Genomic DNA, 21,679 nt, shown 5'->3' with positions numbered 1-21,679 from the left:
CTTGTTTTAAAGACGCAGAAACCAAGGCCCCCAGAGGGAAAACGGCTACTGTAGGGCCCTGTGGCCTGAACCGTTCCCAGGCCCTTTCTGGTGGTGCCACTTCAAGCTGAGTCCTGTCTGTACTCTGGAGAGCCGAGGCCAGGGCCAGAAAGGAGGGGAAGGGGCCAGGCTGGGGGAGGGTGGTGGCAGAAACGGGCCCTCCCCCGGAGAGATACTTCCCAGATAGGGCCATGGAGTGTGGCTGAGCCCTGGAAAGAGGGCAGGAAGTGGCTTGCTGGCCTGGGCGTTCTCAGGCTGACTCAGCTGGGTCATGTGGCTGGGGGATAGGGCTGGGCCCTGGCACCAGCCCACGTGGCCTCCTGACCGACACCTGGCCAACTGCATGCCGAGTGCCCTGGTCAGCCAGCCCAGGCACCGCCCACTTGCACGGTTTCCACCCAGTTCTGGGGAGCCCCAGTCCCCTGGCGGGACTCCACGTGGTCCCCCACAGGCCTGACCCCACCATGTCCCTCTCTGACCCTGCCCTCTGTCCTGATGGAAAGGGGACTGATTTTCAGATGCGGATGGCAACCTGGAAGTACTGCTCTCTGGGGCAGGGGTGTGGTGGGGAGGGTGGCCGAGAGAGGGGGCATCAGGAGCCCAGCTAGGAGACCCAGGTCTGAGGGGGTCCCTGGTCCATTCTCCGTGTCCACCTCTGAAGCAGGGAGGTAGGTCTGGGCCCCAGAGTGACATCACGTCCCCTTCTAGGAGAGATGCTCACCGCCTGTCCGGGGGCCTGGCCTCTGTCTAGAATCCTCGGCCCCCCCAGGCCACCGCTGCCCTGGTGGCCGCAAGGACAGATAGGCAGTTAGGCAGCTGCCACAGGGAGAAATGTGGCCAACGCCGGGCACACCGCCGTCTGCAGCCCTACTCATCTTCCCTCATTGCAGGGCTGGAGCCCCGAGTGTGGGCGGGCAGCTCCGACGAGAAAGCTGGACAAACTGGGCCACGGGCTGCCATGAGCCGAAGCTTACGTGCACCTCACTGTCCCCGAGGCTGGGGCCCTGGGGCTGCAGAAGGCAGGGCGCCCATGGTGGGGGGGGGCGGGCCACGGCTGAGCCCAAGGGAGCCCTGGGGGCTCGGGCAAGCCTACACGCTCCTCCAGACCCCTCTGCCTCGGTCTGTCCCACTGCCCACCCCCACGCCATCCTCTGCAGCTGCTCCTGTCGGGTGACTCTGGGGTCAGCCGGTAGGTAAGTGTGTGGGCCCCTCCCTGGAGGAGCCAGCAAACGGAAAGGACAAGGACATGGGGCAGGGGTGGTGGGGTGGGTGGGTAGGGTGGGGGGAACCAAGGCCGGGGCCAAACCCTGCTGGGGCCCTGGGAGGGGGCATCAGCCCTCGGCTGAGCAGTCGGAGCGGGCACAGGCAGGGACCCACCTCCTGGAAGCCCTGCCAAGGGTCTCCCTGTGCAGAGGGGAAGCCGGCCAAGGCCCCTCCACAGCCCCCCACGCTGGACTCCATTAGCAGGCTGAGCCTCAGGACGAGGGAGGGGATGGTCCCAGGGGGTCCTCCCTGCTCAGACGGCTGGGTTCCACTCTGCGTCTCAGGACGGGGCGGCCCGCAGGGATGCCCGGACGGTTCTGTGCCCTCTCTCCCGGGAAAGGTGTCCTCACTCACATGGCTCCTTCACGGGTCGTCTTAAATGCCAGCCTGCCTGGCCCCAAGCTGCTCGGCGCTGGGTGGGAGGCACCCTGGCATGCTCAGGGAGATGTGCCCCCTGTCTTGAAGGACCCCCTTTTCATAGCTCCTGGTCCTGTGCTGCCTGGCATGTGGGGTCTGTGGAAATCTGATGTCCAGTCTTCCTGCAACATAAATCCCACCTGGGCTGTGGCTGAGGCCGGTTCTGGGATGTAACCAGAGCTTCATGACTGCACAACGTCCAGCAGCCCAGCCGGGTCTCGGGGCCCTCCCCGGTCAGAAAGAGGGGCGGCCTGGACCCCTGGGATGGGCGCTGTCCTCCCAACCCCCTGCTGCACGTCATCAAGCCAGCGACCGGGGGGCTGCTGGGGGCTCCCAGCTCCCCATCCTCTGGGCGTGTACCAGCCTACACAGACACAGACACACACAGACACACGGGAGAACCCTGACCAATACACCTGGACACTATGCTGCTTGCTTTTCTGCTGTCGTCACCGACAGGAGCCCCACCATGAGAACAGAAATGCAGCAGTCGGGGGAGACCAGCCACTCATCTTCCCGGTGCCTTGGTCTCCTCATCTGCAGTGGGCTGATAACAGCACCAATCCACAGGGTGACGGCGAGGCCGCCCAGGCCGCCTGCATGAGAAAAGGCTCGTAAAGGGCTTGGAGAGCTGCTCGCTCACTGCTTGCCAACACATGGACTATTGCTGGGGGTAACGCTAAGCCCTAACGAAGTAAGCCTGGCGTTTCAGGAGCACAGGGGTGCCATGGGCCCCGGGAACCTCAGCGCGAGGGCCCACAGGAACCGGCACGGGCTCCCCTTGAAGGGAGCCGTCCACGGGGAAGCCACAAATCTGGTGACATGAGGCTGAGGGCCGGGCTCCAGACAGAGCTGGAGCGACCAGGTGGCTGGACAGATGTGCACGCGGCGACCCTGGGTTTGCTCGTGGCCCGGGGAATCCAGGCTGGTAGACGCGGCGTAGGAATCATGCTGCAGTCACGTCCCAGAACTGGCCTCGGGCACGGTCCAGGCGGGATGTCCTTGGAACCCCGTGGGATTCCTGCAGACCCCTGCCCAGCTCCCCACTCTCTGGCTGCGGCTGCCTTCTCCCACGTGAGCCTCTGCTTTGCTGTCTGAGGTCCGGCCCCGGGAGGGCTGATACGGACAGAAGCGTGATCAGAAGTCTGGGTCAACATAATTGAACTTACACCAAGAACTATTTAGAATACATCGCAGAGAGGACACACGTCCGATGGCCACCCATTCGATACACAATTCTATTGCTCATTCCTTAATGCCCATCTGGCTTCGGAATCCACAAAACCACGGCCACGTAGGTCCCCAGGTCAGGGTGAAGCCGCTTTCCTAGCCAACCCCCCCAGTCTCTCCTCTACAGGCAACGAGGCTCCAGATCTGGGTGGGAGCAGCACCTGGCCTTGGACAGAGCAGAACGGCAGCCCCAAGCCGTCCCCTCTGCTTCTGCGAATGACACTCAGGCTCTCCCAACCTTAAGACTGGTCCTGTGTGCTCCATCTCCTCACTTACAGGAGCAGTGCCCCCGCCTTCCTCCCCGGCCTCTGGATCTGCACGGCCCAGCTGAGTCCTCCCCAGCAGGGGCCACCAAGGACTCGTTATGTGTGAGAATGCCACTCAGAGCCGTGACCACTCCCGCCAATGGCAGAACATGTCTCTCAACCCAAGCGCAGGTGTGCAGGAAACCCCTGCTTCGGGATCACCTGGAAATGGGCAGCACCCCGCTTCCTCCAGGAGAATCCACACTGCGACGGGACACGGACCCCAGACTCCCGTTTGCCCTAGCACGGTCCAGCCCCCCGCCCCGTGGTCCCCCGCACAGTGGGGCTTCCGGAAGGGCTCAAGCTCATCCTTGCCTAGCACTGTGGTGGAAACGGGTTTTGTACGGGGGTTCGGGGTTCGGTCACCACGTGAGCGGCATGCAGGGGCCGGGAGGCCTGGCTTCCCCCGATTGGGAGGTGAATCCTTGTATAAACTGGAAACTCCCTCCTCAGATCGGTCCCATTCTCACACAGCAGAAGCTCCACCCACACGCGCACGCCACCCCTGCACTGTGTCCTCACCGGCACCGGATGCCGAATGAGTCAGCAGGTGGGCAGCAGGCACGATCCCCCCAGTTCTGCCTCCCACTCTGTCCAGGGGCTGGGAGGATCCACGTCTTGAAAGCAAAAAAGACCCCAAATGCTCCCTTTTCCTGTCTTCTCTCCATTCCACAGATGCAGTAACTGAGGCCCCGAGAACAAGCTGACTGGCCCAGGGCACGTGGCTGGTTAGGGGAGGCCCCCAAATCCCAGCCCGCCTGGGGCAGGTGATGCTGGGCCCCTGGCATCACCCCCACATCTGCTGGGACGGTCCTGAGAGCCAGAACAGGAGGTCCAGGGACAGAACGTCCATGGGGCCGCCTGCGCACTCCTTGTTGTACCCCCGTCTTCCTGGCCCTGGAGGTCAGCCCACTAGCTTGCCGGGGGGACGGCTGTCCTTCGTACCTTCACCTCCAGGTCCTGCACGCAGTGGGTCCAGCCGAGCCTGGCCCTGCGCGTTTGTGTTCATCGGGGGGCAGCTGGCTGCACTTCTCCTGGGCGAAGCCGATGGGTCTTGCATGACCCCAGGCCCCTTCCCTTCAGCTTCCAGCATGAGGCCTTACTCCCCCACTGACGGGCTGGGCAGGCAGCTGCTGGGGTGTGAGGGGCAGCCCTACTTTCCAGGCCCTTCTGCCGGTGACCCCGAGTCAGGCTGTGGGCAGCCCACAGTCCTGGCTTCCCCCCGCCCCTCCCTGGCGGCGGCAGCGTGTGGGGAAACTGGTTCTGTCCGAAGTCATGTGTTTGGCGCAGAAAGTGGGCCTGCGAGTCCGGCGGGGCCAAGCACCCTCTTCCCGTCCTGCCACAGCAGGGGACAGTCCAGAAAGGCGACCTGACATCTCCAGGATGTGGTGGCCAAGCCCGCAGGCCCGCAGGCCCCCAGACCCGGCCACCAGCCCCCTTCGCTCCCTGGACCCGGCTGGACCCGTGAGCCGACCGTCCCAGCCCTGTGCACAGCCCGCACGAGGGCACCCAGCTTCCCGCTGGGCAAGTGTCATGGCCTGACCCATGAAACCTGGGGGGCCATGCCGAGGGTCCCCAAAGAGGTCGAGAGAAATGAAAACAGGTCCAGATGGCAACATGAACACATGTGTTCGAGACAGGCAAAGCGTGGTCGCAGGCCAGCCGCGCGCCGGCTGATGGAGAAGCACACCGCGGCCCGTACTCATGGGGCTCGCACTTACCCGCGAAAGCGGTCCAGCCCTGAAGCCCAGCACGCAGCGGGGCTGTCGGAGGATGCAGTGCAGGGACGTGGCACCCGCAGCTTTAGGTGACGGGCACTGTGTCTTCTCTAAAAAGGTTAATTTTCACAACGGAGCATCATCCCTGTGGGACCCTGGCTCACCCCAAGCAGGGGTGACCCAGGACCCACAACCCTCTCTCCGGGAGCGCAGTGGGCACAGCGGAGACCATTTTACAGATGTTGAAACGGCCACCATCCAGGCCCAAATCCTGCTGCCCGTGAGCTGTCCGTGGAGTCACGGAGATGTGGAGAAGGGTCCACAGACCCCTGGAGAGCCGGGTCCCCGAGGCTGGGTCCCCCACAGCCGGGTCCCCCACAGCCGTCGGGGCTGAGAACCACCCCACCCCCGGCGGGAGATGAGAAGGCAAGGTTCCTCCCCAACGTTCTGAGCCCCACATCCCGGTATGTTCGCGGACACACTGCTCACGCTAGGAGATGACAAGTTCCAGGGCACGAAGCACCCCCAGGCACCTCAGGAGCAGCAGGTGACAGCTAAAAATGACACCAAGAGTGACCGGAGGCTGGCCCTGGGTCACAACGTGTCCTTCTGGGTTGGGAGGGGCTTTACGGACACCTGCCCACCAGGTCGGATCCTGACAGCCAGCGGTCCCTCCATCTACACCCGTCTTCAGGGACGCCCCAGGGAACCCAGCCCAGGGCAGCTGCATCGGTCCGGAAGAGTCTCAGCTCGGTGTCGAGGGATAGCCTGTCCCAGCGCCTGGGGGTGGCGCTCAGGGGAGCTTCCCAGTGGTGCCCCGGCCCCACATGGGGTCAGACTCCTGGGTCATCCGGTGTGTGGGCGGGCCCCCCGTGGGGTGAGCACATGGCCACCCTTCCAGGCTCTCCTTTCTAACTGGGGCAGAATGTTGGCCATCCCCCCAGCGCCAATGACGGCCAGTGGAGGCGAAGCAGAAGGCCCAGTGGGCTCCACCTGCAGGGCCTGCACCCCCCCAGGGGAGAAGCCACACAGCAAGCCCCAGTTCCGGGCCCATGTCGGCCGCTGACAGTAGAGGTGGCCCGTGGGGGTGGCGGCTCCACTGGGTCTCAAGGCTTTTGGAAGAGAACGAGTTTCCCCAAAGAGCAGGCGCGTGAGTGTCCTGGGCCGCCGCCACAGACGACACACGCTGGGCAGCTGGGCTGCAGTAATATATTCTCTCCCGGTTCTGCAGGCAGCAGTCCAGACTCCAGGTGTGGGCAGGACCCCGCTCTCCCTGGAGGCTCTGGGGGAGGGTCCTTCCTGCCTCTTCCAGCGCCTGGGGCCCCACGCATGCCTAGGATGTGGCCGGCCGTGTCTCTCCAGCCTCTGCCTCCGAGATCATGCGGCCCCTCCCTTCTGTGTCTGTCTTAAACCCCCTCTTCTAACTCTTAAAAGTCACTGGATTTAGGGTCCACCAGACAATCCAGGATGACCTCATACCAAGACTTTGGTCCATCTGTAAGTTCCAAATTCCCAGTAAGGTCACATTCACGGGTTCTGGGGTTAGGACTATGACCTATCCTTTGGGGGGTCACCATTCAACTCCCTGCAGTTTCAGGGTCACACAGCCCCATGGAGACTTTGGGATGGGGGTGAAGGGGGTTTGCCATGATGCAACCAGCACGGGCAGGTTCGCAGTGCTCCCTTTGCTTGTAGAAACCCCACCTGGCCCTCGTCCCGTTTCCGCCTGTGCGGCCCCCTCGCGCTCACCTGGGTTAGGCCAATGACCCACCAGTTCCTCTCACTGTCCCCGAGCACCCTCAGCAGAGCCACCTTTTACCCCCTCCCCCCTTGACTAACCTCCTCGGGGCTCCATCCCCTGCATGAAGCCCTGTAACCTCCCGCCCCCCGCCCCTCCACCAGGAGCCCTAGCAAGCCCAGGAAGGCGTTGGCCATTCTGCCATGCTGGCCTGCTCCTGCACCAGGCCCCCAGAGCCAGGGAGCTTCACTCATCCGTGCCTTCAGTCCCGCCATCTGTGCGGGTGCCCGGGCCAGCGGTGCCGCCCTGCTGCCCTCCTCCAGCCTGGCAGCGGCCCACCGTAGCGCTCAGCTCGCAGTCACCCTCCACGGAACCTCCCAGTGAGCCAGCACGGTTCCCTGGCTGCCGGGCCTGGCCGTGGCGGGTCGGGTCTGGCTCCGCCCAGGACCAGCTCGGGACCCCGCGGCTGGGAATGGCTGTGTCCATCGGGGACCGCGCATCCCTGGGTCTGCGCCAGCTGGAAGCCAGCTTCTGGAGGCTGACCCCAGACTGCAGTCCTTAGACCCTGCCCAAACCAGCAAGCACCAAGTGCACTGAGAGCAACATGCACATCTTATTGACAAGAACACCGAGCCTGGGGAAGGGAGGGGGCCCAGCACCTTCTGGAATGGGTGCTGGTTCATCACATGCCTTCACTGTGTCACCAGAGGAAGGTCGTGCCAACCATGGGCGCACCCGGAGGATCTGGGTGGGCTGAGAGCTATCCAGGCGTCAGCTAGAAAATACACTCCAAACATGGTCCCTGGCTGCAGCCACACCTGTGAACCGGGCCTCCCCGAGAGAGACTGCCCGCTGCCTGGCCCTGGCCATGAGCCCCAGCGCCCCGGCCCCGGGAGCCCAGAGAGCTGACTGTCACTTCTCTCTGGACGGTCAGCTGGAGCTCATGGAGGGATGGGAGCCAGGGCGCTCTCTGTGGGAGGGTGGAAAGGGGGTCTTGGGAGCAGACCTGGGGGCCCTTGAGAGTAGGGGTGAGAGAAGATGCAAGGAGAGTGTCCAGCCTGGGAGGAGGCCAGGGGCCCCCACGGGCACAGAGGCTGGACCCCGGGGACAGGGCGTCAGGCTGGCTGTGGGTGTGTTTCAACACTGGGTTTCCACCGTACTTTCAGCTATGCCCCTTTGGTAGGACTGCTCAGCTGCTGGTGGGCACTGGCCGTGTGCCCAGGACTCCTGGGAGCAGGCGGGTTTCTTTTCAGGAGGTGGGATGAGCCTGGGGGCACCTGCAGGGCTCGGGAAATAGCGTCCGGCACAGGGAGCACAGGCCCCAAGAGCGTCAGGCCGCATGGAGCCCCTCACTGTGGAGCAGGCAGCACCTCTGTTTACTCACCTGCCCCCCGCACTCCTTCCCGCCACGCCCAGCGAGCAGGCACTGGGATTTCAGACGTGGCTCCGCCGAGGATAGAGGGGTTTTGGTGGCACAGCTGTCTCCCCGCCCTGTCCCCAGCGATAAACACACAGGTCACACCTCCTCAGGATGGGGACAGCGTGAGTGGCTGGGCGAGGCTGGGGGACACCAGCAAGGGTTCGGGCCCCAGCCCGGCTCCTGGGGAATCTGCCCACTCACACGACCCCCAGGCTTCAGTTTCCCCACGGCAAATCCAGGCCCCTGGACTTGAGGAGCTCACGTCTTCCTCCCAGCTCCGAAGTGGGAAGAGACCGCGGATCCCAGCAGAGGCGGCTTTCCCACCAACACCACGAGCGACCAGCTGCATGCCTCACCAGTCCCAAGGGCTCGGGGGGGGGGGTTGTCGCCCTGGCTGCGGAGCCCTGGGCACCTGCCCGGGGACGGGGGCTGGGTGGTGGGGGTCCTGAGGGCCCAGCTGAGCCTGGCAGAGGCGGGAGCAGGGGGTGCTCGGCTGCAGCCCTCAGGCTGGATGTGTCTCGTACTGTGTGTCCCCAGAGGGCCTGGTGTGGGGCTGCCCTGGACCTCGAGCTGCCCAGGGGCGGTGGGGGGGGGGGGCTCGTCACAGACGCAGGCCGGCCCACAGTGACAGATCGAGGTCTGCTGGTCAGTGGAAAGCGCTGTGCTTTGGGGACTCCTCCCTTGCACCCTGCAGGTCAGCCCAGCGATTGAGCGGTGGCCCAGCTCAGAGGCAGGCGCGGTGGACAGCGGGTGACGGACGGGGGGAGAGAGGAAGGGGTCTGTAAATGTGAGGCAAACCACCACGCGTTCGAATCCTTTAAGCCAGCGATCCGGCTTCCAGAGATTTACCATCCAGAATAAAAGCCCGTCTCTCGGTGTCTGCGTAGGGACATGCTGTGTGGTGTTATTTCCGGAGGGAAAGCGCCACGCACGGGTGGGTGCTGGCAAGTGAGAGAGCATCATGCCGAGGACCCTGAACGTGGCCACACAAGGGCCACGGGCTCGGCGTCTGTAACGGGGGCTCGGAAGGCGCCCGGTGTGAGGAGCAGACCGTGCCACAGTGCCAGGCGGGGCCGCGGTGACAAGGACTATCGCGTCCGTGTGTTGTAAACCCGTGTGTGACGGGGGCCTCCCCCATCTGCTTGGCCCCGCGATGAGCGCGTGCGGCTTTACAGTAGGAAAACGCCCCCAGCGCAGCCATTGCCCGGCCGAAACTAAGTAAGGAGAGGCGGAGGCGCTGTATCCTGCGGGGGACGCGGGGACGCGGGGACGCGGGGACGCGGGAGGGGAAGGCCTGGCAGGGGGCCCGAGGGGGCGGGAGGGCCCGGGGCTGGGTGTCGCCTGTTGGGCGCCCGGTGCCCGGCCAGCACTGGGCAAGTAGCAGGTGCCAATGCCTGCTTCCTGGGGGGTCGAACCCACCCGGATGTGTATACATTAGGTGCTCAGTATCCATACTGGGCTGACTGGACCACTGACCTCTCTTCCACCTGAGTGGCCAAGAGGGCGGGGGCACCAGAGGAGGCAGAGGCTGGGGACCCTGGCCCCAGAGGCCCACCGCTCCGGAGCGAGGAGACAGCGCCTAGAGCCTCCCCCCGCCGGGCGTCTTCTGGGAGGGTGGGCTTGACCCCACCGGCAGCTCCTCAAGCTCTCGAGGGGTCGTCGGGGCGCGACCTCCAGAACCTTCCCCACTGCCTGTGCTCTGCAGAGCTGGCACACAGCGCCCCGGGTGTGGATGGCCACGGAACGTCCCAGGAACAGGGCGCAGACCTGGAGGGGAGCCTTGAGGGCCCGCCACCCTCCCCCGCCTCCCAGGACACAGGCTGGCTCCTCCTGACGCCTCCCTCCTCCCTCCGTGCCGGCGGTGATAAAGGCAGGTAGCACAAGAAGGACAACACGGGGGTGGGGGGAGGACGGGGGTGGGCACAGAGGGCTATTTTAAACCGCATTCAGGGGGATGAGACACAGCCGCCCCTGGGGCTGGCGTCAGCGGCAGCGGGTTGCCGGGGGGCCTCTGTGGCACCGTCCCCTCTGCTTCTGTGTGCCTGACATTTTCCATGCTACACAGTGAAAAAGGAGAAGCTGAAAGCTTTCTCTTGAAGGCGTAAAGGGAGAATTTCTTAAAAGGCTTAAAGCAAGAGAAGAAATGAGCACATTCGAGCCCCATCCCCACCCCAGGAAGGCTCAGAGTTTCAAAGACTAAAAAGGAGCCAGGCATCTCTGCTGAAAAGGTGACAGCCAGCCGGGCGCAGGCCCCTCTACCCTCCCCGAGACAGGAGAGGTGCTGACAATCCTGAGCCCGCAGGACCACGAGGGGGAAGGGGAGGCAGAGGCCACTGCTGAGCGTCCCAGTGGCCTGCCCCTCCGTAGCCGGCAGCCCCCCGAGAGCACGGACTCCCGGCGGCTGGGAGCCCAGCCCAGCCAGGGCCCCTGCTCCCCTGCTGCAGAGCCACCGGCAGGACCCCCCAGGCCTTCGGCTTAGCCCCTTTCAGAGGCCCTGGCCCTAATACACGGTCGCCGGGCTGCCCAGGGCAGGTGCGATTCCCAACGGCCCCCCTCCAGGTCATCAGGGCCACCGAGCACCCCTGCCCAGCACACGATGGAGTGCCCCCCGAGGCGAGGGCACCCTCCTCTCTCTTCCTTCCTGTCTGATCATCACCTCTCCCCGACCTGACGTGTCCACGGGCAGCCACCGCCCTGGCCAGGTGCCCACAGCGTGGGGTGCGGGCCAGCCTGGTCCTTGGACACTATCCGTGCACTCTGGGGGCCAGGTGCTGGTGCACAAGCGTGCGGGGTCCCCACACTCCCTTCTCTACCCTGAGTGCTCACTGCCCCTTCCCCAGACACGCACACCCACACGCGGACACACACCCTCCGCCAATCAGGAGGGACCCAAGCAGCCGCCATGTCCCCACTAGCCCGGCCTCCCCAGAAGGCACAGTTGCCCCGGTGTTAGTGCTCCAGATCTGGGCAGGAAGGGGCTTCGGGACTACGGGAGTGCGTGCGTGCATGCGTGCGTGCCCGAAACAGCCCCCGCCGCAGAGGGGAACCGAGGAGCTGTTCCCAGGGCCCAGAGTCCAGCGCCCTGGGGGAGACTGCACTGTTTTCTCCTCTTCTGTTTGGAGGAGGCTCTCTTTGAAGGACGTGCATACCCCCTCCCTCTTGGGATGAGTGTCCCCTCAGCGGTCACACCCCGTGTTCATTCCCAGCTCAGCTCTGGGTACCCGAGAGGCTCCTTGCCTCTAGTGTGGAAAACAAGGCAACCCCCGGGGGTCACACCCAGGATTGCTGGGAAGATGGTGTGGCCACACCTGTGATGTCACCTCCATGTTTCCAGAACCATCCCTCTCCTCTCCACCAGCCCGGTCAGCTGAGTCCAGCTCTTAACTCTCCCTTCTCTGGGTCGCAGCAAGCTCCTGGCTGCTGCCCGCTCTGGCCACCCCGTCCTGGGTGCAGAGGGTTGAATCGTGTCCCCGCCCAAAGATACGTCCACATCCTAACACTGGGACCTGTGATTGTGGCCATTTTTGCAAATAGGATCTTTGCAGATGTGACCAAGTGAAGACGAGGCCACACGGGAGGAGGGTGGGCCCGATCCAATGACTGGGCTCTTGTATGAGAACAGGACACAGAGAGACACAGGAGAGGCCCTGTGGAGACAGGAGGGAGGCTGGAGCCACGTGGCCACCAGCCCAGGGACCCCAGAAGCCTCAGAAGCTGGACGAGGCAGGAAGGTTCCTGTCCTAGAGCGTCCAGAAGGAGAGGGCCCTGCCCACATCTGGATTTTGGACTCCCGGCTCCGGAACTGGGAGAGACTAAGCTTGTCTGGTTCTGGGCCCCAGCCCAGTGTGCGGTCCTTTGTTACAGCAGCCCCTGGCGGAACACAGGCCCTCAGTTCAAGGTCAAAGCTGTGAGCAAGAACGGCTGGACCAAAACAGAGTGGGTGCTCCCTTCCTCCACCCCAAGGACAAGGCCGAGGCCCCTCTGTCTCTGACACTATCCAGACTGGAGGAGAGTGACCACTCCACACGGTGGGCAGCTCTGCTCGGACACAACCACCTTCCCTGCTCCCTGTCTGGCACCCGAACAAATCGGCCCCTTGCCCTGCCCCCCGCGAGCAGTGCCTCCCAGCCCCATGCTGCAGAGACACCGGCCCAGCATACGCCCGGCAGAAAACTGGCCCACGACCCCATGATGCCAGCCCGTCTCCTGGGGAAGGGGTCTCCAGGCAACGCAGCAACGCTGCGGCCCCACGGCTGGGGTCACCTCCCACGGTCTGAGCGGCAGCCTGTCCGTCCCACTCCGCCAGCTGCTGGAAGCCCCTGGAATGGGGCCACCGAGGGCCCCCTCTGCCTCCAGAGCCAGACCCCAAACATGCCCATCACCTACGCTCCCCGAAACGTGGAAAGACAGCAGAGGAAGCCGGGGACTGCGGCCGCCCTGCTCCTTGCTGGTCCTGGGCACAATGTTCCTCTCTTTACATTCCCTTTCCAGCCTCCTGACCATGACAAGGGAGGAGCGTCTGGTCTTTGTCCTGCCGACCTCTGAGTCAGGGAGGCCAGGTGGCTGGGGCGCTGAGCTGCCACCGCAGACACCCCGCTCCGGGCTCCGGGCAGCCCTGCTCTGTATCACAAGCAATGATGACTTCCTACCACGGCAGCAACTGGAAGGTTCTTTTTAGATACAAATTTGCTTATGTAAAAAGAAGTGAGTGGATCTACAGGGCCACGCTTTAAAGTAACAGCACAGGCGGCGGCGGACAGATTAAGCCACTGAAAACCCCCAGAAGCCGCTCAGAGTGTGGGGTCCCAGGCTGGCAGGGCGCCCGTGCTCCCTCCACCCGAGCAGGCCCTGCCTCGGTTTCCCAGGGTCCCAGCCAGAGCAGCCTCTACCGCCATAAAATAAAATGTAAATACAGAAAAACACACAGACGATCGGCTTTGTGAGCTTTCCCAGACAAGCACCATACCCGTCACCAGGGTTGGAACCTGGGGCGGCCGGGATGCCAGTCCCAGGCGGGGTCCCACCTGGACCAACCAGACCCAGCCGGCGCGCTGCACCTGTAGGGTCCAAGCTCGTGTCCTGCCCGCTTAGAAAGGTTCGCCTTCCACACTTCTGTTCTGCAGTCCCCTCGCCCGCTCATAATTCACGTGAAGCTGCCGGTGTCTGACCGCGAAGCTCCTGCACCACCTGGGGCCCTAGGGCTCCCTGGCCGGCGGGGTGGGCAAGGCGCGGACCGCCTGAGCCCTGGCCTCACCCCGGAGAACGGCCGCCCCGGGGCCTCTCCCGAGCTTGAACGGAGCACACGGCTGTGCACCACACCGAAGGTCTGCGTCCGGGTGAGCACTGGACACCTGCTCGCTGCTGCTAGTGACCGTGAGGGTCCCCGCTAGACCCCGGTGAGAATGAAGGACACGCAAGGACAGAGCCTCTCAAAGTCAGGACCTCCGTTCGCAGTCTTGCGCATGCTCACGACGCTCGGGCAAATCGCAGGTGTCTTGCAGCACGCACTCACTCGCGGTCTGCACGCGTTTCTGACAATCTTATTTATCTGGCTGCCTCGCCAATAGCGGGCTAGAAGCAGAACCAAGCTTTTTAGAGAAGAAAATAACATAACCAACAACCCTCCAACGAGAAGCATAAGAAAAGGAATCTGGGGCCATTTAGCAGAGGGGCAGACAGTCCCGGCCGCGTTGTCGGGGGCAGGGGGCACGTGGCAAGGTGGTTCCCATCCCAGCCCGGTGGTCTTGGGCAGGTTTTCTTGCCTCTCCGAGTCCTGGAGTGCCCATCTATCAAACAGGGATGCTGGTAGGGCTTACGCAATCGGTGTGTCCAAAGGGTTTGAGGAGAGAGCTCATCTCAAACCCTTCGAAAAATGTTAATCCCTAGAAAAAATGAATGGTTGCCAGGAAAGGGTTAAATGATTTCTCACACCTAAAGGCTTCCAAGCATCCTGTGGGTGCAACTATTTTGGAAAGATTTCCAGTGAATGTGTCCAAAGGTCTGCTGCCTAGCGGGGCAAGCCCCCTCCGGGGAAGGAGTGGGTCCCCGAGGGCAGCCGTGCCCTCTGCCGGGTTACTCCCGCTCCTGTGGGCGGGCAGTCAGGGGCAGCCGAGGCAAGACACTCCCGCTCAGCCTGGGACGTGACGGATGGCCACGCTGGGGAGAGCAGCGCACCGGAGATAAACAGCGTGTTCCTCGCGCCTTCGAGATTTAAAAATAAACTGAGAAGCAGACACAGTTCAAAATAATGATCGGGTTGGGAAGACAGTCATTTGCCTGCGTGTCTTCCTCCTGCCATTCGTTCCATCGCAGCGTAAACCACCCCCCCAACCTGGCCCAGGCTGCCCTCTGGCAGGCGGGGGGAGGACAGGCTGGCAGGGCCCTGCGGCACCTGTCAGTGGTGGCCCTGCATGGGGAATGCGCCCGATGGACCTGCCCGGCGGCACCAGAGTGATGGACCCACGTCCGCTTTGCCTGAAAGATGTCTTTCCCCCTTTTTTGCTGCACTTGGGGTTCTGGGCAGGGCTCTACAGAGTAGAGGCCCCACTCACAAAACTCACGTAGTCAGCCCCACGCAGGCACCCCGGGCACTGCCCGCTCCTCCTCCCATGTGCTCCGGGCTGTTTTAACAGCACCAGCTCCGTGGGCAGCTGAGCTCCTCCCCCTCCTCGGACAGCAGCCCCCATCTGGTGTGATAACAGGGAGGGGCAGGGAACCCGGAAGCCCACCCCCGCCCCCCACCCCGGCCCAGAGTTCTAGAGTGCAGGGCAGGAGGCCTGACCCTGGTGCCCCCCCCAGGACTCTGCCCCCAGCTGCCGCAGAGAAAGGCCCACTGGGGAATTGTCCACATCCAGCCTGGAGGAAAGGCCATGTTTGGTTTTAGAAGGGCCACTGTGGAGGGAGGGGAACACCGTGGTCTGGGGTGTGGCCGTCCCGTGCCCCTCATCACTGGCCACACCCAGCTGGGCTGCTCAGGTGCACACCCTCAGACCCCGAGACCCCACTTTGGGCCAGAGCCCCAGAGCAGTGCCTGCCTACGTGCCCAGTGAGACCTGAACACAAAACACACCCCTGGGATAAAGTGGATAAACTGGAAGCGGGCCGAACGCCCCTCGACAGGAGGATGGAACTAAACCGTGACTTCCTTGTACAAAGCAGGGAAGACGCACAGGGACTCATCACTTATGACCGCGCAAACAAGGCTGTTTTTCCAAGTTCTCTGCGACGCCAGAACGATGAGGACTCAGAGAGGATGCTAAGGGGACACCAGCCAGAGAAGCCTGCATTTGTTTGTGGACCCGTCCATATATGGCCACTACAGAAAAACTCGCTGGCAGGTCAGCCAGCCGGGACAGCCTCCGGGGAGCAGGGGAGCAGGGCCGGTGCGGGCTCCCGCGGGCTGTCAGGGCCCCGCACTCTGCTCCACTTTCCAGGCCTGAGGCCTGGAGCAAACAGAGACAGACAGGACAACTTGGTCGAGTGGGGGTTGGTTGTATTCCTTTGTGTGGTTCCTGTGTTTAAACATTTCACAAGCATTAGCCATTAATCAAAGATTTAATTGACGATAAGGAGTCGGTCCCTCCCTGTGCCAAGAGCCCAGCAGCTCGGCAACGCCGGAACCTGTGGAGGGTGGGCCGGCACTGCCCTTCCCACACGGCTCTCACCACCGAGACGCCCGTTTCACAGATGAGAAAACCAAGGCCTGGAGTTCCTGGGGCTTGCCCAGGGCCCCTCGGCGGGTGACGCATGAGAGGAGGGGCAGGGACGCCCGGCCAGTGTGGACCGCGGAGCCCATGTCCTAACCAGCAGGCGCGGGCACCCACGGAGCCCCCGCGGCAAGTCGGAGCACATTCTGCAGAGATGGTGTCTACAGACCGGGGTGTCCGGCTTAACGGGCTCCAGCTCTCTCCCTGCCTCTGCATAAAACAAAACACCCAAACCAAGCAAACAGAAGCAGGAGCTCACTGACCGGCCAGGGAAAAACAAATGACATCTTCCTAGCGAGTGGGAAGGGGGAGCCGGGGGCTCAGATCAGAGGGGGTCAGGCCAGGAGCAGGAGGCCTGACACATAAGAAGGGAAAGGACAGACGGGGTGAGGTGGACTCCTTCAAGGTTACCCTAAAGACTGCGGGCTCCACAGAGAAGGAGCCAGACCAGGCCTGAGCTTCCCCAAACATCTGGTCGACTGTAGGGCTGGAAGAGCTTTCTGGGCAGGGGAACAGCATATGCTAAGGTAGAGAGGTGCAGGTGACAGGTCCCATCCCCTCCCACCTCTCCACACCTATGGCTCAGCTTTCAGCTTTCGGCTTTAATGCGAAGTCCCAGCTCCCCCTCCCCTCCCCAGCACCCCCACAGTCCTACCATGCAGCTGGCCTTGTGTCAACACTGACCAACACTGGTTCCTAGCCCATGAGCAGCTGGGCCAGAGCCACCAACGTGTGGCTGACGCTTACCCAACACAGACGTAGGAGACCATCTCCTGCTTTCTCATGGGGCTGCCGTGGCCCGCATTTACAGACGGGCAAAGGCAGTTCCAGGAGGTAAAGAGACTGCCTCCCCCAGCACCTGGGGTTAAGAATCCCTGAGCCATATCTTCCTTGGCCAGGCCTCCAAATCCACCACGGGCCCTGACATCATCCACCACTCAGTCCCCCGCCCAGCCTCACCCCCACCCTGACACCCCAGGTCCATGCAGGGCACTGGGGGCCTGGGTCAAGCATCTCTGTGGCTCCAAATCCAGGCTGTTGAGCCATCTCACCGCCCTGCTCAGCCTGACGCAGGAGCTCCGAGGTTGGGGGGACAGGGATCCAGGGCTCCCATCCCCCATGCCCCCTCTCCAGGGTTCCCCGGGACAGGGTTATGCTGCTAACCCAGAGACCCCCAAGAGGGCTTTGTTCAGGGGCCATTGCAGAGCGGGGGAAACAGAGTCCCCCAACCCTCAGAGAGCCACTGTGGTCTTTAGGGTCCAAGCAGGAGGTGTGGGGCTGCGCCCCTACCATCTCCCAGGGTTGGGGTGAGGAGCCCACAACCCCAAGGCCCTGGGGAGGCCAATCTGGCAAGAGCCCCAGACCCCTGGGCATGCCCGAAGGCCTCCCCACTTCCAGGGTACAAATGAGAAGAGCCTGAAATCCACCCTCCACTCCCTGGCGAAGGAGTGGTCTCTCGAAACAGCCGAGGCACAGAAACCCACATTCCACTGACACCGTAAGTAACGGCAGAAGGGCTCTTCCCTGGGCTCTGCCGGGCAGCGCCGGCCCCTGACGGTAGTTCTCGTCCCACAGCACGGGGACTTCAGGTCTGAGTGAGGCCCAGCCCGTTCCCCTGGCCCAGGGCTCTGGATCTGGGGGCCCTCCTGACAAGTGGGGGGGGGGCGTCCCATGAGGTAGATCTGGCTTTCCCGTTTAGCTGCCCTGCTGCTCCCTGGTCCCCTCGGGCTGCCGTGGCCCAGGAAACCTGATGTGCGGCCACGGGCCCTCTAAGGGACCCTCTGACAGATTCAGCCCTCTAGGAGGGCAGGGAAATCCCACGGGCGCCCCTCCACCTCCCATCCCTCCTCCTCAGCGTCAGCTGGCCCTTTAAGTGACTTCCCGGTGCCCACTCACCCCAGGAAGCAGCAGGAGGATGCCATGGCAGGAGTCCCCGCCCCTTGGCCTGGACGCCCTTCCCTGTGCGCAAGCCACTGTTCCCAGTGTGGCTGAGGCTGAGGGACAAAGGCGCCACCCTGCCCTCCCGCAGGCCTGCGGAGCCCCGCTCCCTCTTCTCCCTCTGCCTTCCTGGGGACCTGCCTGTCTCCACGGCAGAGCGTGGCCTGTGCCTGGTTTCCAGACTCGCCTGGCCTTAGGGAAGTAACCTGTGGGATGGGGGATTCCCAGATGCCCCTTCACGGTCTCATTAAGCCTCAAAGAACTCCCCATCATGGGGTGGACACTGTTCAGGTGTGGGGCACCTTCCCCGAGTCCTGCATCCCCGTCAGGATCTGAGGGGGCCTGGGCAGGTCAGTCCACCTCGGGAGTGGGTAGTCCTCCCAGGTAAGCGCTGTGTGCTCTCTATTTATTATTCAGGAAGGACAGGCGCCTGGGGCAGGGCAGTAAGCGGGGCCTTTTGAATGCAAGCACATCTGGGGAAGACAGGGGACAGGACGGAGATGCGGGACAGGGATCGTGCTCAAGACAGTGGCTTCCCTAGGCAAGGGCAACCCTATGGCTTCACGGGAGCACAAAGCACCTACTACATGCCAGGCCCTGAGCACACAGTCAGGCAACAAGTATGTGATGACCACACGTGCTAACGGCACCCACCGTGGGCCCGGCTCTCATCATTCGACGAAACAAACACAGAACGGAGGCAATTCGGACATGGGTCAGTGTTGCTAAGAAAACAAAGGGCACCGCGTCAGGGACAGAGGGGCTCGGTGACACTTGTCGAGGGTTGCATTAGCACCCAGGGCAGAGGGTACAGGGAACGCAAAGTTCCCAGAGTAACAAATGCTGGGCCTGGGGCTGGTTGTCTGTGTGCAGGAGCTCGGAGATGGGGGGAGCTGACAGGCAGGGACCGGGCTGTCCAGGGCCTTGTGGGACCCGGAAAGGAGTCTGGAATTATTTGGAGATCAGTGAGAATCACGGAAGACTCCAAGCGGGTAGGCTATGTGACGTGGTCTATATTTTAAAGATCATGCTGGCTGCCAGCTGGAGGAGGACCGGAGGGGCGAGACTGGAGCCTGCTGGGTGGCTGGTGTGGTCTGAGCTGCTGGAGGAGAGCCCAGGACAGAAGAGAGGCCATCAGGTGGCCTCCGGAGACTAAGGGAACCACTGGCTTGGAGATGTGAGACAAAGGGCCCCTGAGGGTCCTGGAGCCCCTAGAGCCAGCCAACCAGCTCCTGTCCTGAGCAGTGGGGACCATCTCCCCCTGGCCTGATGGCCTAGATAACGTTGCCAGTTCTTCGGTGGCCCTGGACCTCCCCAGGGCCAGGCCGGACGGCTCCAAGGCCCTTCCCAGGGATCATCGTGCACCCCCTGCCCCCGCATCTCCTGGAGCTGTGATCCTGGCTGCAGGGATTCCCTCCCTACAAATCCCTGAAGCTCTTGCGGGGTGTCCCACATCTTGGGCCCTCAACATTCCTTGTGCTGGACGGCCTACTCCCCAGCTACCTCGCCAGACAAAGAACTCAAGGCCGGACCCATTGTTCTGCCCCCAGCCCCAGTCCCTGCCCGAGCCCTGCTTTCCCGTAGGGCGGGTCCTGACCACACGGCTGGTGCCCACTCCCCTCGGCAGAGACACCAGGCCAGCGGAAGCCAAATTCACAGCCGCCCGCACACGCTCCCGGGGCCCTGGCTCGGAAGCACTCTCTCCCAAGTCCAAGTTCCTTGTATTCAACCACCACTGCCCTGCCCTGCAGAAGATCCACTGCCTGCTTAGACATCGCCCCAGACGAGCCGCCGGCCCGTGAGGGTCTCCGATCCAGCCCAGGCCTGTGCAACCTCTCGAAGGGTTCATCCTGCGGCTGTAAGTTGTTTCCCAGACCTGTAGGCTTGGTCGGTCACCGGGCAAACCCGGCCTCCAGAGCAGTGCCCTGTTCCTTCAGGACGGCCGTGAGCAGCACGAGGACCTCCCGGGGCAGCGGGGCCACCGCTGGGAGGTCGCAGCACTGTCCTTCTGTACCACCCCAACGCTGCCACTCCCAACAGCCAGGCTCCCAACCGAGGGACCACACAGTTGGGAACCACATCTGACAGTTCCCTTCATGTCAGGATGTCTGGGTCCTCCTGTTGCGCACTGTTCAACCCTGTGCTCGGCCCTCTGCAGCCCCCGTCCTGGGGTTCAGGCCTCACCCCTATAACTGGGAGCTGGGTCTGCAGTTCCTCAGCTGTGGCTGGCACACCTGTCGCTGGGACAACAAATGGGAAAGGAGCGGGGCGTGCTTCTGTCACCTTGGGTGAGATCCCTCCACCTGTGTGTGCGTGCTCACGCACGCACACTGGTTCAACCACAGAATCGGCAGAAAGCGCGAGGCCCCAGAACACAGCCGCCAGAGACAACAGTCTTCAAACCAGCGGCTCCTCACAGAGGGCTTCTGCCCTCCCCGAGCGAGCGCAGCATGTCAGGTCACTCTTCCCGCTCAGGAAGCTTCCGGGAAGAGAGACTGCAGGACAGACATCCACCCTGGACATTCTCAGCATAGTAAATACCACGCTAAGGGGGAAGGGCTGCAGTCAGCCTTCTGTCAAGAGCCAAAAGCAGAGCTTTGGAGACAACAGATTCCTCGCAACTCCGCACCCTGGGGCCCAGGAAGGAGGAGATTTCCGTTGGCTTCCAGGACACCCTGCCCAGGCCTCTGCATAGCCCCCCCACCAACCCAAGAGGAGGTGGGTCAGAGGGCCCTCGTCCGGCCCATCTGCTTCGTCACCTTTTCTAAACACAGCCTGGCAAGACACAGCAGACAGACCCACTAGATGCCTGCCTCCCTGGCACCCGCGGCCCTGCGCCGCACACGTGCCGTAGACAATGGGATCTGCACATGGGGAGCTTGGAGCCTGAAGGGGGGGCGTCAGATGCCCCTGAGCTGCATGCTGCTTGCACAGCCTGTCAAGTTCAAGGGGCCACAAGGCCCAGCAAAACCAAGGAATTGGGGTAAAAACGTGGCCAAAAGACGACTCAGCCTGCTCTTGCTGAGGGCAGGTGTTTGCGTGCTGGGACCTGGACCCACAGCGCACCCCGATCCAAGGACATACACATCTAACCCAGAGGCTGTGCCCACGTCCCTGCTGTGACACCCGGAGCCTTCTCGGGCCTGGGGGCTGTCCCTGGGGACAATCACAGAGGCCCGCCTGTCAAAGGCATTTTTCGAAGGGGCTCAGGCAGACGGGCAGACACATACCTAAATTCTGGTGTAGACACAGTAGCAAGTTCGTGAAATCCCAAGATGGCAAAAAGGCAGAAATCAAACCAGCTGCTCCATCCAGCCAGGCCTGGTCTGGCTCAGCCCAAGGATGTGTGGGAGCAGAGAAGCCGACCTCAACGGCCCAGGGGACCTGTCCACATCCCCAGACACTCCAAGCCCCAACTCCAGCTGGCTTCTGACAGCAGACAGCCCACAAGGGGGGAGGGGCAGTGGCTGCCCCTGGGGAGGCCAGGTTGGTGAGTGGCCCCAGGGGCTGACAGCGCCCCCCCAACATCCTACCTCCTGAGGATTCCCAGGTGCATGGGACCCTCCGGTAGACTCAGGTCTGCCGCCCCCCCAGCACTTGCTACGATTCTATCTTTAGGGTGTCAGAGCCTAGAGATGTGGCTGTGGGTGGTGGGTGAGGCTGGGGGCCTCCCTCAGCCCAGGCGGCCTCCCACTCTGCGGGCCCAGACATCACCGCCCTCCGCACGAGCCCACGGCGGCGACTGCCAGTCGCGGGATGCAGACCTAACCCAGGGTCGGCCGGGCTGGGGGCGCGCACGGCCAAGCCCCCGCGGCCCCGCTCCTCGAGGCCCAGCCAAGCGGGAAGCGGGCTGCGCTCGCCGTTCCCCACGCCCGGGCCCCACCCGCGCCCCCGCCCGCTCGCGC

General features: G+C 63.2%; 1 protein-coding gene across 2 annotated transcripts in view; it reads right to left on the bottom strand.

Annotated features, from left to right (window-relative positions):
* The window catches only part of OSBPL5 (oxysterol binding protein like 5), a 49,735-nt gene that overhangs the window by 24,365 nt on the left and 3,691 nt on the right, over window positions 1-21,679 (bottom strand). The window lies entirely within an intron of this gene.

Source organism: Ailuropoda melanoleuca, chromosome 16 (assembly GCF_002007445.2).
Source record: "Ailuropoda melanoleuca isolate Jingjing chromosome 16, ASM200744v2, whole genome shotgun sequence".
NCBI classification, from domain to species: Eukaryota; Metazoa; Chordata; class Mammalia; order Carnivora; family Ursidae; genus Ailuropoda; species Ailuropoda melanoleuca.
The sequence above is the reverse complement of the archived record's forward strand: the minus strand, read 5'-3'. Positions and strand labels throughout refer to the sequence as shown.